The sequence below is a fragment of the Hyla sarda genome, chromosome 7, assembly GCF_029499605.1.
Source record: "Hyla sarda isolate aHylSar1 chromosome 7, aHylSar1.hap1, whole genome shotgun sequence".
Lineage (NCBI taxonomy): Eukaryota > Metazoa > Chordata > Amphibia > Anura > Hylidae > Hyla > Hyla sarda.
In genome coordinates, this window is record NC_079195.1 from 111517874 (window position 1) to 111531941 (window position 14068).

Here is a 14068-nt window from a genome sequence, read left to right on the forward strand (position 1 = left end):
TAAATATTTATCTATGCCATAGACGCAACTCCTGTGGCGGCTTAAGGGTTTAGGTATGAAAGATCCTGGCTCAAGTTGGCCCCACTACTTTATTCATGGCTGGTGGTAATATCCACAGCTTTACAATACAGCCGTACAAGGGATGGGCAATAAATGGGCAGTGGAGACAGTGACCTTGCCCTCCTGGTCCAGGATGATGAGCCAGCTATATATGAAAGGGGTCTCTTTATTTTACTTTGGTGAGATTTCTCAGTTAGACACAACACTCTTCTTAAGATAATATCTTTATGTATGTTTCCATTGTTTTCAGATCACATGGAAGTTTACTTTCTATTGTCATGCCTAGTTAACATTAACAAACTAGTTAAAGGGGTACTCCGCTGCTCAGCGTTTGGAACAAACTGTCCTGAACGCTGTAGCCAGCGCTAGTAGCTTGTGATGTCATAGCCCCGCCCCCTCATGATGTCACGTCCCACCCCCTCAATGCAAGTCTATGGGAGGGGGCGTGACAGCCGTCATGCCCCCTCCCATAGACTTGCATTGAGGGGGCAGGGTGTGACGTCACGGGCTCCCGGCTCCAGCGTTTGGAACAGTTTGTTCCAAACGCTGAACAGCGGAGTACCCCTTTAACAAATATACAAAAGTCGACTACATGTATAGCTTCTGCACGCTAACTGAGATATGTGTAAGCTTGAATATCCTGAAGAGAGTCTATAGTTTATACTTAATTCGGCTCTGCTCAGTTGGTGCTATAAAGTACATATTAAAAATGCATTTTTGCTACTAGTTGCCATAAAATAGAAGTAACAAAAATACAGTTTTTTCCTTCATACGAAAATAGTGTAGTAACTTTATTTAAAATTCATTTTTCTTCTTTACCAGTTATGTAACTGACGCAATGTCTTCCTGTGAAATATTGTGTGTTAACATATTGTGTTTCAGCCATTGAGATTATACTGTAATATATCCTGTCCTCAATTTGCTCATCTCAGAGACATATGTTCCATAATACAGCTCCATAGACAGAATATGTACTCAGAACTAATTGTACTGTATGCGATTTGCAGACTGGTGCAGAGGCCATGTGGGAATCTGCAGAGAGCCATGTTAAATACACATCGCATTGTTTTCATTGGCTTAAGTGATATGTGGAGTGGCTGCTCACTAGGGATCGACCAATATCGATTTTATAAGGCCGCCGCCACCCGCTTCTCTCCCCCTGCCTGTCCTGGGGTCCTCCTGAGTCCTATCACCGCCACATCGACCAACCCACCAGCGCACCGCGCCAACCGCCCTCATCCCCCCCCCCCACCGCACCGCCCCGGCCAGAGACCACCGCAGCCGCTGCCCCATTGCCTCCCCCATTCCCCGTTTTATAATTTATAAACTGGGGATGGGGGAGGCAATGGGGTGGCGGTGGTGGTCTCTGGCCATGGCGGTGGGGCGGTGGGGGCGGTGCGGGGAGCAGGGCATTATCGGATTATCGGCAAGGTAATTGCCAATACCGATAACGTCCAAAATCGTGAATATAGGCCGATAATATCGGCCAAACAGATAATCGGTCGATCCCTACTGCTCACACATAAGTCCCAGGGAATAACAACAAATTTGCTTGCAAATCTGTGTCTAAAATATACAGCCTGCTCCTGCTTTCTGCCACAGAAATCTGCTGGAATTTTTTTTAAATAAAAACCTGTTGTATGAACACACTTTTATCTGGACTGGTGGAATCGGGAAAAACTAGTATTGCAGTTGGGATGAGACAACAAGCTGACATATTAGTCTGGGGGTTCACAAACCATTTCGTCCTTTATAAACTGTACAAGGTGTTTTGTTTCTTTTACTATTTATTTTTTTATATGCAGAGTAGGATTTAGCTTGAATGGCTTCAGCTGTCATCTGTGTAAATGTAGTAGCTAGCGAATGATTAAATGCAGTGTATCCCGTGGATGATTTGTCCCTGTGGTGTGTTACAGGGAACCCTATTAATCTGCTAACACGGCTACACTGTAAATAAAAGCTGATGATATCGTGTTGAAAGCTGTTTATTACTGTTGAAATCTAACTGGCTTCTCGGTGAGGCATTTATATTGGGAATTACAGGAGCAGCTACAGTAACTTGGGAATCAAAGTACCACTTGTGGCTGTGTTTTAGATGGTATTCATATATTATTATTATGTTTTTAACTACTTTGTTAAATAAAACTTTTCTTTCTCAGTTCAAAATCTCTTACTAGGAATCTGTCATTGGGCTCATTTTCCACAAGCCTACTTAACAGTATCCTTATACACTACTTGACTTTCACACAGTTGTGTTTTTGGAGTACACAAGAAGACAAGAACTGAAAAGACTTTCATTGCAACTTCTATAGCCCACAAGTACCGAAGTCAATTTAGAAAGGGGTATTAAAGGGGCACTCTGCCCTAGCATCTTATCCCTATCCAAAGGGTAGGGGATAAAATGTCAGATCGCGGGGGTCCTGCCACTTGGGACCCCCGGGATCTCTGCTGCATCTCCCCGCTATCATTACTGCACAGAGCCAACTCGCTCTCGTTATGTCACGACCCGCCCCCTCAATACAAGTCTATAGGAGGGGTATGGTGGCCATAACGCCCCTTCCCATAGACTGGCATTAAGGTGGCGGGCCGTGACGTCACGATGCTCCGGACCCTGTATCGCCGGTCATTAGCAAACTCGCTCTGTGCAGTAATGATAGCGGGGGTCCCCAGCAGTGGGACCCCCGCGATCTGACATCTTATCCCCTATCCTTTGGATAGGGAGGTTAAGATGCTAGGGGCGGAGTACCCCTTTAAGTAAGTAATAAAAGAGATCCTGAAGAAGAGCTTTAAAGGGGTTATCAAGCCTGTTCATCTGCGATGGATCAACGATGATTGAAGAGGGGAATTCTAGTTATTCAGTTACCCAGTAGTGGCAGAGTTAAAGCTTTAGTTGTCCTGCATTAGGCAAAGATTCTCTCTAGTTCCCTTTCTTGATACCCTTATCATGGCAAAGTGGTATGTTGGCACCCAGGTCCTTGTTGTGCCCCTGTATATTTGTAGGTTTTATTTCATTTTATAATCTTAAAGGGAACCAAGCAGCTTGGCAACGCGTTGTTGTATATGGTAAAAATCTTTATATTAACCTTCCTGAGGAACGTTTTTGCCCTCAGGGATGGTGAGGATGTAAAGTTATAATGTCCACCCCCCCCTTACCGCGTCCTGTCGCTCCAGCCGTTGTCCCGCCACCTCATCTTGGTTGACAGGCCACATCATCACTCTGCTCCCTAAGCAGACGAAGAGCGGCTACACGAGCAGTTAGTCAGTCAATTGTAGGGGCAGGACCACGGACAGAGCAACGGTAAGTTTAAATGGTAAGTATAAATTCCCACCCAGAGGACTACTTACAGGGCTGCCGAGGGGACTTTATTACTTTATATCCTCACAATGTCTGGGGCCAGGAATGTCCCCAGGGGATGGTGAGGATAAAGATTTTACTATATATAATCTGTTGCCAAGCATTATACATCGTAAAATAGGCTGATGGTTCCCTTTTAAGGGGTACTCCGGTGGAAAAAAAAAATTTCAAATCAACTGGCCCCAGAACGTTAAACAGATTTGTAAATTACTTCTATTAAAATCTATTAAAAAAATCTTAATCCTTCCAGTACTTATCAGCTATTGTATGCTCCACAGGAAGTTGGGTTGTTCTTTTCTGTCTGACCACAGAGTGACACCTCTGTCCATGTCAGGAACTGTTCAGAGTAGGGGCAATTCCGCATAGCAAACCTCTCCTGCTCTGGACAGTTCCTTACACTGACAGAGGTAAAGTAATTTACAAATCTGTTTAAAGGGGTACTCCGGTGGGGAAAAAAAATGTTTTCAAATCAACTGGTGCCAGAAAGTTAAACAGATTTCTAAATTACTTCTATTTAAAAATCTTAACCCTTCAAGTACTTATCAGCTGCTGTATACTACAGAGAAATTTGTGAATTTCTTTTCTGTCTGACAACAGTGCTCTCTGCTGACACCTCTGTCCATGTCAGGAACTGTCCAGAGCAGGGGAGGTTTGTTATGGGGATATTATTCTAATCTGGACAGTTCCTGACATGGACAGAGGTGTCATCAGAGAGCATTGTTGTCAGACTGGAAAGAAATACACAATTTTCTCTATAGTATACAGCAGCTAATAAGTACTTGAAGGCTTCAGATTTTGAAATAGAAGTAATTTACAAATCTGTATAACTTTCTGGCACCAGTTGATATAAAAAAAATAGTTTTCTGCTGTAGTACTCCTTTTAAGCTTTATTTCTGAACTTCAAAAAAGTATATTTCTAAGTTATAAAAAAAAACAAGAAAATGCTAAACTGATACAAATATTTTACTGACAATTTGGCTTTCACCACACCTTCAGGAAATAAGGCCACGTTCAGATGACAGATTTTTCACAAAAAATGAGCTTTAATTTACTTTGCAAAATACGTGGATGGGAACCCTGTCTGCACTTAGTGAATAAAAAGGCCATTTTAATTAGGCCCATTAGGTTGTGGAGGTGTTGTAGATAAAAACCTGCAGCAAAGTAACAAGGGGGGGGGGGGGGGTGGGAGGTTACTCCAACAGATCTAAACCCAACCTAAAAAAAATGTATTAAAGAGCTTCTAGTCTGTACATTGACCTAAATAACATTTTGTTCAAGGTTATCTATAAGCATAGGTGAAAATTGATCCAATTGCTTTAGCAAACTTTGATTGATCTTTCTTTATCTTTTTTTCTCCTCTCCTACCAAAGACTTTGAGGCACACTTTAGCGGATAAATCTCTAGCCCACATTTCACACTGCAGTACCATGCAGAGAGTGTCCTTGAACTAATGCTTAGTCTTCTGCAGTCCTCATTAACATGTACATGCATCTCTTCCCCTGAGTGAGCTGGAGAACCTCAGGTTTCTTATTAGAAATGTAAGCTGCATCCTCTTTATCAGAGTGCATTATCGGCTAATTACGGATCTTCCTGCCGCCCCCCCCATCCTCCTCTCTGCGTGTCTTATGGAAAACTGGAAGCCAAAAAATGGTCAGCACAAAGGAGAATCAAACTAAAATGGCATTTGTATAAAAAAAAAAAAAAAAAAAAAAAAAAAAAAGCATATGCTATATAGAGGCACACTAAAGTATTGCAAATTATTCTGTGCAATAGTCTTTCTTGAGCTAAACAAGTTTTACAGCTAGATTGTAGATAGTCGTGATCATGCACACATTTCTACCAATAGCCAGGCTATCCTATATTAGCGCATTATGATTTACATTGTGGTATTTTCTTGGAATATAGAATCATTTGTATGCAATGCAGATATGAACATTCTCTACGTAATATAAATCCACATTTTTTCCCTGAGATCACAGTATCCTAGCAGCTAGTCTCGGTTTAGTACAGATTTTTTTTTTTTACATTGCAACCACTTTAACCTCTTAAAGGGGTATTCCAGGAAAAAAAAACTTATATATATATATATATATATATATATATATATATATATATATATATATAATATACTGGCTCCAGTAAGTTAAACAGATTTGGAAATGACTTCTATTAAAAAATCTTAATCCTACCAGTACTTATCAGCTGCTGAAATTGTTATTATTTTATTCTTTTCTATCTGACAACAGTGCTCTCTGCTGACAACTCTGTCTCGGAAACTGTCCAGTGCAGAAGTTGTTTCCTATGGGGATTTGCTGCTCCTCCTACTTTGGACAGTTTCTAAAGTAATCGAAGTAATTTACAATTCTGTTTAACTTTCTGGAGACAGTTAATGAGATGCGGGCTGCTGTTATTTATTTTTTAATTTTTTGTCAAATATGTGTTCATTAGGTTTCAGAAAAGAGATACATGTCGCAATAGAAACAGGCAGACGCAGCTGCACTTCATAAGGGTATGGAAACACTCATAAAGAGCAAATATAACAATATCTGAAATAATTACCCAAGGCAGGGTATCTTCAGCTTAGCTAAACGCCTCTAATAACAATAAGTAACAAAAACTAGAGAGTGCCGAGGAAATGAAGGGAGGGTTGGGATGAGATGGGAGGGGGGGACGGTGTACCGCTCACTTTAAATGGTTAAGTTGCCACCCGCTGCGCTTTAAATGGTTAAGTTGCCTGCCGCCTGCGCTTTAAATGAACGAGATATGAGATCACGATGAGATAAGTCTTTATCAATCATATTAGTCATAAATAGACATGCAAAAAAGAAGCCTTGACACCATAACTTTAGTGGGATCTGTGGCTGATTATCTGCAACTGAAATTCCGCTGCTGATAATCTGCTGTGGAAAGCTTGTGCCCATTGAAACTTGCAGTGGGGAACACGGTGCAAGCTCGCAATAAAATCCGTCCATGTGAACGAGCCCTTAAGTAGTTTTCCCATCTAAAAAAGTGTTTAAGATCTCATCTGCACATGAGGCAAAATTTTCTGACAGAAAATGACCTGTGTGAATTTTGAGATCTTCAGTTTATGTTTTAAATTTCCCTATAAGGAAGGTAAAGTCAATAAGGAAAGATCTACTGCAAATGTGCAACAAAATCTGTGTGGATTTAATTGCGACTTTGCTGCAGATTTTGTTTCACCATATCAGTCTAGTGGGTGTTTACCTTTATTGACCCTGGAATGGTTTCATGTATCTTAGTATGGTTTTTTTTTTTTTTTTTTTTATATGATTTTGATGATGTAATTTGGCTCTCTTTGGGGAAAAAATGGCAATTTCCAATTTTTATTTTAACTTCATAATAAATTCTTCTCCAGTGTTGAACATTTTGGCTCCTGCCATAATATCATTTCACTGTTCTCCTCCAGTCCCTGGTGGTAGTGAATAGATATGTTTCCTCAGAAGTATTCTCCCCAAAGGTAATTAACATAAAAGCTTAAAAGGTCAGTGATCTTCCTGGGTCCTTGCATGCAGATACATATCTAAAGTTATAAATTATCATATATTATAGTTTTTACTCAATATCCATATGACTATAATAAAATCATTTTAAAATCTTCTTTAGAAATTCATCTTTAGCGCAGTTCCCAATACGGCTGCCTCACACAAAGCAGAAGTTCATTGTTATATAGTATTTGTTTGTTCTTGATTTAAGGCTGATAATATTCGTAGGGAGCTGGGAGTAGTTTCTAGAGAATGAGTCTGTCACAACCACCTTCCTATTTCCACCTTACGGGGTTGGTATCTATTCATCATGATAAATTAAGGTGATTCTGCTCAGCAGTTATTTCTGTGTTGTCTGAGCCTTGAAAATCTCATAGGACATATTCAATTATTGTGTGATAAAGACTATTCATTTTCTAAAGGAAAGACACTGAATCAACTTTATTTATTTTTCAAGACTTAAATGGTTTAACCATTATTTCGGAGTATAACCCCATTATTAGTTAATAACTGCTTTCTAACCTTTTTAGTTAGAAAGCAGTTACTCTATTAAAAGTTATTTCATGCCCAAATTTTATTACTATTCTTTGTCATTGGCTGCTGGTAATATTTCCTTGGTTATAAACTTATTTTTTTTTTTTTTTTTTTAAAGACCTATCTGACATATTAATTTGAATAATTTCCTTATTATGCTCCCACTATTCCAGAAAGACTAAATCAGAGTTGCTATATGCTAAGCAGTATATAACGTTAACAATATTCATGAGAAATCACTTTGCTGTTTTATTTTATGTATAAGTCTTATACTTGTATATCATTAGTGTAACACTCTAACGGTTGTGGACCCGCTGTGCCACCTACCGGTCTGGCTTTGGGTCTAACTTAGGAGCGGAATCTAAGATTTCTCCTGGTTTTCACGTTTTATTCCACTTCTGCAAGTGGAAGCTGGACTTCTGCTGCAGGGGAAATACAGGGTTGCTACCGCAAGAGGGATTCCTGTTAGGTGGCAGCTGGTCAAGCAAGTGAAAACACCCTGGTGCCAAACACTGGGGGCACAGTCAAGTTTGGCTAACTGACGCTATAGATGGTATTAATGCAGGAACAGAATCTGACGAAGCAGAGCTTAATGGGTGTGTAGCTAATCTGGAGCAGGTAGAACAGCAAAGCTGGGGAGCTCCGATGTAGCCATGTGGAGAAGGCTTTATCAGCGTAGGCGTGGTCATCAATCTGGGTCATGCTTAAGAAGCAGACGGGTACAGAGGGATCAGGCTGAGGCACAGTCAGGTAACAGGCTTCGTCAGAAATGCAGCATCACAGGAGAACAGACAGACACCTTTACTGTGAAGATACACAATTTTTCTCTGGCACTACAGGAAGGCAGGAGTGCTCTCATTAAAGTTTTGCCTAGCAGGGATTTGAGGAGGACAGGAATAGAGAACGTGCACGGATCCTTAAAGTAACAGCCCGTGCACACCTACGGCCCCCTATGCCACTTGTGACAATGCGGAGGAGGAAGTGGGATGAGCTGCATACTGGGTGCTACCAACCATCAACATTACAATTAGTATGAGTTCTTTATGCCTAGTATAGCATTGGCCTTAAGTGCCACTTTTTAGTGTGTCCCTATTCCTTTGTACACATCTCTTACACATAGATGGCTATAAATCTGCAGCTGTTTTGGTGTTATTTCAGTCATGTGTCCACCTTTCTGTGTGTAAATGGGAAATAAATGTTTTGGCTTATCACATTTAATTTTGTAATTTTCTGCCCTTTTTTGGGTTTACCTCTACTGTATTATTCTAGTTCATGTAATATATTTTTGAACCAGCTAGTTCAGAATGAATAAAAACAGTTGGTACAGCCCAGTTACAGAAGCTTTTGAAGTTTTTGCTGCACAGTTAATGAATATTTTTTTTCTTTATATTGAAAGATTTTATTATTTTGTAAATGGAAATATATATGTATGTAGGTGTAAACTAGTTACATATTTGGCTTCATTTATAAACACCTCCATGTGTCCTTTAAAAACACAAAGGTACTGCTGTGAGCATTAAACAAAGTTCACCGTGCACCCCGGGGGATATACACAAACATTAATATGTCTAGGAGAACATATTAGTCACTCCAGATGATCAGTTGCGCACACATACAATACCTACAGTAATAAAGGCCACATATAAATAATTTAGTACCTCCTAACAAACATAAGCACGCCAGTGATCTGAGTAGCCTATTGTCCTAAGGCTAGTAAATATTATTGAATTTCAATATAAGCATTCTCTTAGGGCACTCAGGAAGGCAGGGCTGTTCACATGAATTATTATAATTCTGAGGGTTTCCCCAGCCTTTTTATTCTGCTGATTTTCCGTTGGCAAGGACCCAGAGAATTGCTGCGTGCATAATCAATGGTTTATCAGTTAATTGTTTTCCCGATAAACTATTCCTTCAGCATTGTTAGGTCTTTCAATTGGCCAGAGATTCTGAGCTATAGACATCTTGCTATTCATCTTCCTCTAGCTGCAGGGAAGTTGAAATATTATTGATTCTGTCTGTGGCCCAATACCCATCTTTAATCTTTTCAGATATTGTACTTCTGCAGCTTGTCTGTGCCCACGCACCAAAAGGGCACAGTCATGGAGTAAAACTACCTTCTTTTCCCTGGCATTCTGTGCCAAGTATTTTTTAATAACCTCATTTAACTCTAGCTTTGGGCTTTGACACAAATTAAATAGGATTATTGCAGTGCAGGAAATAAAATTTAGTTGAAATGCTAGCCCCTTATATCCATAGTCTTTTCGCCCAAGAACTCTTAGGCAGTTAAAGGTTTGTTGGTAGACGTTCACTAAATTACTATGTATGCATTAGAGATACCTTTGTGACACTATCTGTACTCTCTAGTCATAGTAATGTACACCTATAATATTACCGTATATACTCGAGTATAAGCCGAGTTTTTCAGCACCATTTTTCGTGCTGAAAACACCCCCCTCGGCTTATACTCGAGTGAACTCTCCACCCGCAGTGGTCTTCAACCTGCGGACCTCCAGAGGTTTCAAAACTGCAACTCCCAGCAAGCCCAGGCAGCCATCGGCTGTCCGGGCTTGCTGGGAGTTGTAGTTATGAAACCTCTGGAGGTCCGCAGGTTGAAGACCACTGCGGCCTTTGACATCATCCAGCCCCTTCTCACCCCCCTTTAGTTCTGTACAGTACTCGCCTCCGCTCGGCGCTGGTCCGGTGCTGCAGGACTGTCCGGAGAGGAGGTCGTCCGGTGGAATAGGGGTTCCGGGCTGCTATCTTCACCGGGGAGGCCTCTTCTAAGCGCTTCGGGCCCGGCCCCAGAATAGTCACGTTGCCTTGACAATGACGCAGAGGTACGTTCATTACCAACGTCCTTCTGCGTCATCGTCAAGGCAAAGCCTCTATTCTGGGCCCGAAGCGCGGAGAAGAGGCCTCCCCGGTGAAGATGGCAGCCCGGAACCACTATCCCACCGGACGACCTCCCCACCGGACAGTCCTGCAGCACTGGACCAGTGCCGAGCGGAGGCGAGTACTGTACAGAACTAAAGGGGGTGAGAGGGGGCTGGATGATGTTGAAGGCCGCAGTGGTCTTCAACCTGCGGACCTCCAGAGGTTTCAAAACTACAACTCCCAGCAAGCCCGGACAGCCGATGGCTGCCCGGGATTGCTGGCAGTGGTAGTTTTGAAACCTCTGGAGGTCCGCAGGTTGAAGACCACTGAGGGCGGATAGTTCACAAGAGGATGATGACAAGAGGATGATGAAGGGGGGGGGGTGTGGGATGATGAAAAGGGGATGATGAAGGGGGGTGGGGATGATGACAAGGGGATGATGAAGGGGGGGTGTGGGATGATGACAAGGGGATGATGACAGGTGATGATGATGAGGGTCTGGATGATGACAGAAAGACTAAATCAGAGTTGCTATATGCTAAGCAGTATATAACGTTAACAATATTCATGAGAAATCACTTTGCTGTTTTATTTTATGTATAAGTCTTATACTTGTATATCATTAGTGTAACACTCTAACGGTTGTGGACCCGCTGTGCCACCTACCGGTCTGGCTTTGGGTCTAACTTAGGAGCGGAATCTAAGATTTCTCCTGGTTTTCACGTTTTATTCCACTTCTGCAAGTGGAAGCTGGACTTCTGCTGCAGGGGAAATACAGGGTTGCTACCGCAAGAGGGATTCCTGTTAGGTGGCAGCTGGTCAAGCAAGTGAAAACACCCTGGTGCCAAACACTGGGGGCACAGTCAAGTTTGGCTAACTGACGCTATAGATGGTATTAATGCAGGAACAGAATCTGACGAAGCAGAGCTTAATGGGTGTGTAGCTAATCTGGAGCAGGTAGAACAGCAAAGCTGGGGAGCTCCGATGTAGCCATGTGGAGAAGGCTTTATCAGCGTAGGCGTGGTCATCAATCTGGGTCATGCTTAAGAAGCAGACGGGTACAGAGGGATCAGGCTGAGGCACAGTCAGGTAACAGGCTTCGTCAGAAATGCAGCATCACAGGAGAACAGACAGACACCTTTACTGTGAAGATACACAATTTTTCTCTGGCACTACAGGAAGGCAGGAGTGCTCTCATTAAAGTTTTGCCTAGCAGGGATTTGAGGAGGACAGGAATAGAGAACGTGCACGGATCCTTAAAGTAACAGCCCGTGCACACCTACGGCCCCCTATGCCACTTGTGACAATGCGGAGGAGGAAGTGGGATGAGCTGCATACTGGGTGCTACCAACCATCAACATTACAATTAGTATGAGTTCTTTATGCCTAGTATAGCATTGGCCTTAAGTGCCACTTTTTAGTGTGTCCCTATTCCTTTGTACACATCTCTTACACATAGATGGCTATAAATCTGCAGCTGTTTTGGTGTTATTTCAGTCATGTGTCCACCTTTCTGTGTGTAAATGGGAAATAAATGTTTTGGCTTATCACATTTAATTTTGTAATTTTCTGCCCTTTTTTGGGTTTACCTCTACTGTATTATTCTAGTTCATGTAATATATTTTTGAACCAGCTAGTTCAGAATGAATAAAAACAGTTGGTACAGCCCAGTTACAGAAGCTTTTGAAGTTTTTGCTGCACAGTTAATGAATATTTTTTTTCTTTATATTGAAAGATTTTATTATTTTGTAAATGGAAATATATATGTATGTAGGTGTAAACTAGTTACATATTTGGCTTCATTTATAAACACCTCCATGTGTCCTTTAAAAACACAAAGGTACTGCTGTGAGCATTAAACAAAGTTCACCGTGCACCCCGGGGGATATACACAAACATTAATATGTCTAGGAGAACATATTAGTCACTCCAGATGATCAGTTGCGCACACATACAATACCTACAGTAATAAAGGCCACATATAAATAATTTAGTACCTCCTAACAAACATAAGCACGCCAGTGATCTGAGTAGCCTATTGTCCTAAGGCTAGTAAATATTATTGAATTTCAATATAAGCATTCTCTTAGGGCACTCAGGAAGGCAGGGCTGTTCACATGAATTATTATAATTCTGAGGGTTTCCCCAGCCTTTTTATTCTGCTGATTTTCCGTTGGCAAGGACCCAGAGAATTGCTGCGTGCATAATCAATGGTTTATCAGTTAATTGTTTTCCCGATAAACTATTCCTTCAGCATTGTTAGGTCTTTCAATTGGCCAGAGATTCTGAGCTATAGACATCTTGCTATTCATCTTCCTCTAGCTGCAGGGAAGTTGAAATATTATTGATTCTGTCTGTGGCCCAATACCCATCTTTAATCTTTTCAGATATTGTACTTCTGCAGCTTGTCTGTGCCCACGCACCAAAAGGGCACAGTCATGGAGTAAAACTACCTTCTTTTCCCTGGCATTCTGTGCCAAGTATTTTTTAATAACCTCATTTAACTCTAGCTTTGGGCTTTGACACAAATTAAATAGGATTATTGCAGTGCAGGAAATAAAATTTAGTTGAAATGCTAGCCCCTTATATCCATAGTCTTTTCGCCCAAGAACTCTTAGGCAGTTAAAGGTTTGTTGGTAGACGTTCACTAAATTACTATGTATGCATTAGAGATACCTTTGTGACACTATCTGTACTCTCTAGTCATAGTAATGTACACCTATAATATTACCGTATATACTCGAGTATAAGCCGAGTTTTTCAGCACCATTTTTCGTGCTGAAAACACCCCCCTCGGCTTATACTCGAGTGAACTCTCCACCCGCAGTGGTCTTCAACCTGCGGACCTCCAGAGGTTTCAAAACTGCAACTCCCAGCAAGCCCAGGCAGCCATCGGCTGTCCGGGCTTGCTGGGAGTTGTAGTTATGAAACCTCTGGAGGTCCGCAGGTTGAAGACCACTGCGGCCTTTGACATCATCCAGCCCCTTCTCACCCCCCTTTAGTTCTGTACAGTACTCGCCTCCGCTCGGCGCTGGTCCGGTGCTGCAGGACTGTCCGGAGAGGAGGTCGTCCGGTGGAATAGGGGTTCCGGGCTGCTATCTTCACCGGGGAGGCCTCTTCTAAGCGCTTCGGGCCCGGCCCCAGAATAGTCACGTTGCCTTGACAATGACGCAGAGGTACGTTCATTACCAACGTCCTTCTGCGTCATCGTCAAGGCAAAGCCTCTATTCTGGGCCCGAAGCGCGGAGAAGAGGCCTCCCCGGTGAAGATGGCAGCCCGGAACCACTATCCCACCGGACGACCTCCCCACCGGACAGTCCTGCAGCACTGGACCAGTGCCGAGCGGAGGCGAGTACTGTACAGAACTAAAGGGGGTGAGAGGGGGCTGGATGATGTTGAAGGCCGCAGTGGTCTTCAACCTGCGGACCTCCAGAGGTTTCAAAACTACAACTCCCAGCAAGCCCGGACAGCCGATGGCTGCCCGGGATTGCTGGCAGTGGTAGTTTTGAAACCTCTGGAGGTCCGCAGGTTGAAGACCACTGAGGGCGGATAGTTCACAAGAGGATGATGACAAGAGGATGATGAAGGGGGGGGGGTGTGGGATGATGAAAAGGGGATGATGAAGGGGGGTGGGGATGATGACAAGGGGATGATGAAGGGGGGGTGTGGGATGATGACAAGGGGATGATGACAGGTGATGATGATGAGGGTCTGGATGATGACAGGGTGATAATGATGAGGA

At 42.5% G+C, this 14068-nt stretch overlaps 1 protein-coding gene across 2 annotated transcripts in view; it reads left to right on the top strand.

Annotated features, from left to right (window-relative positions):
* MICU1 (mitochondrial calcium uptake 1) overlaps window positions 1–14068 on the top strand; it is a 276130-nt gene that overhangs the window by 99079 nt on the left and 162983 nt on the right. The window lies entirely within an intron of this gene.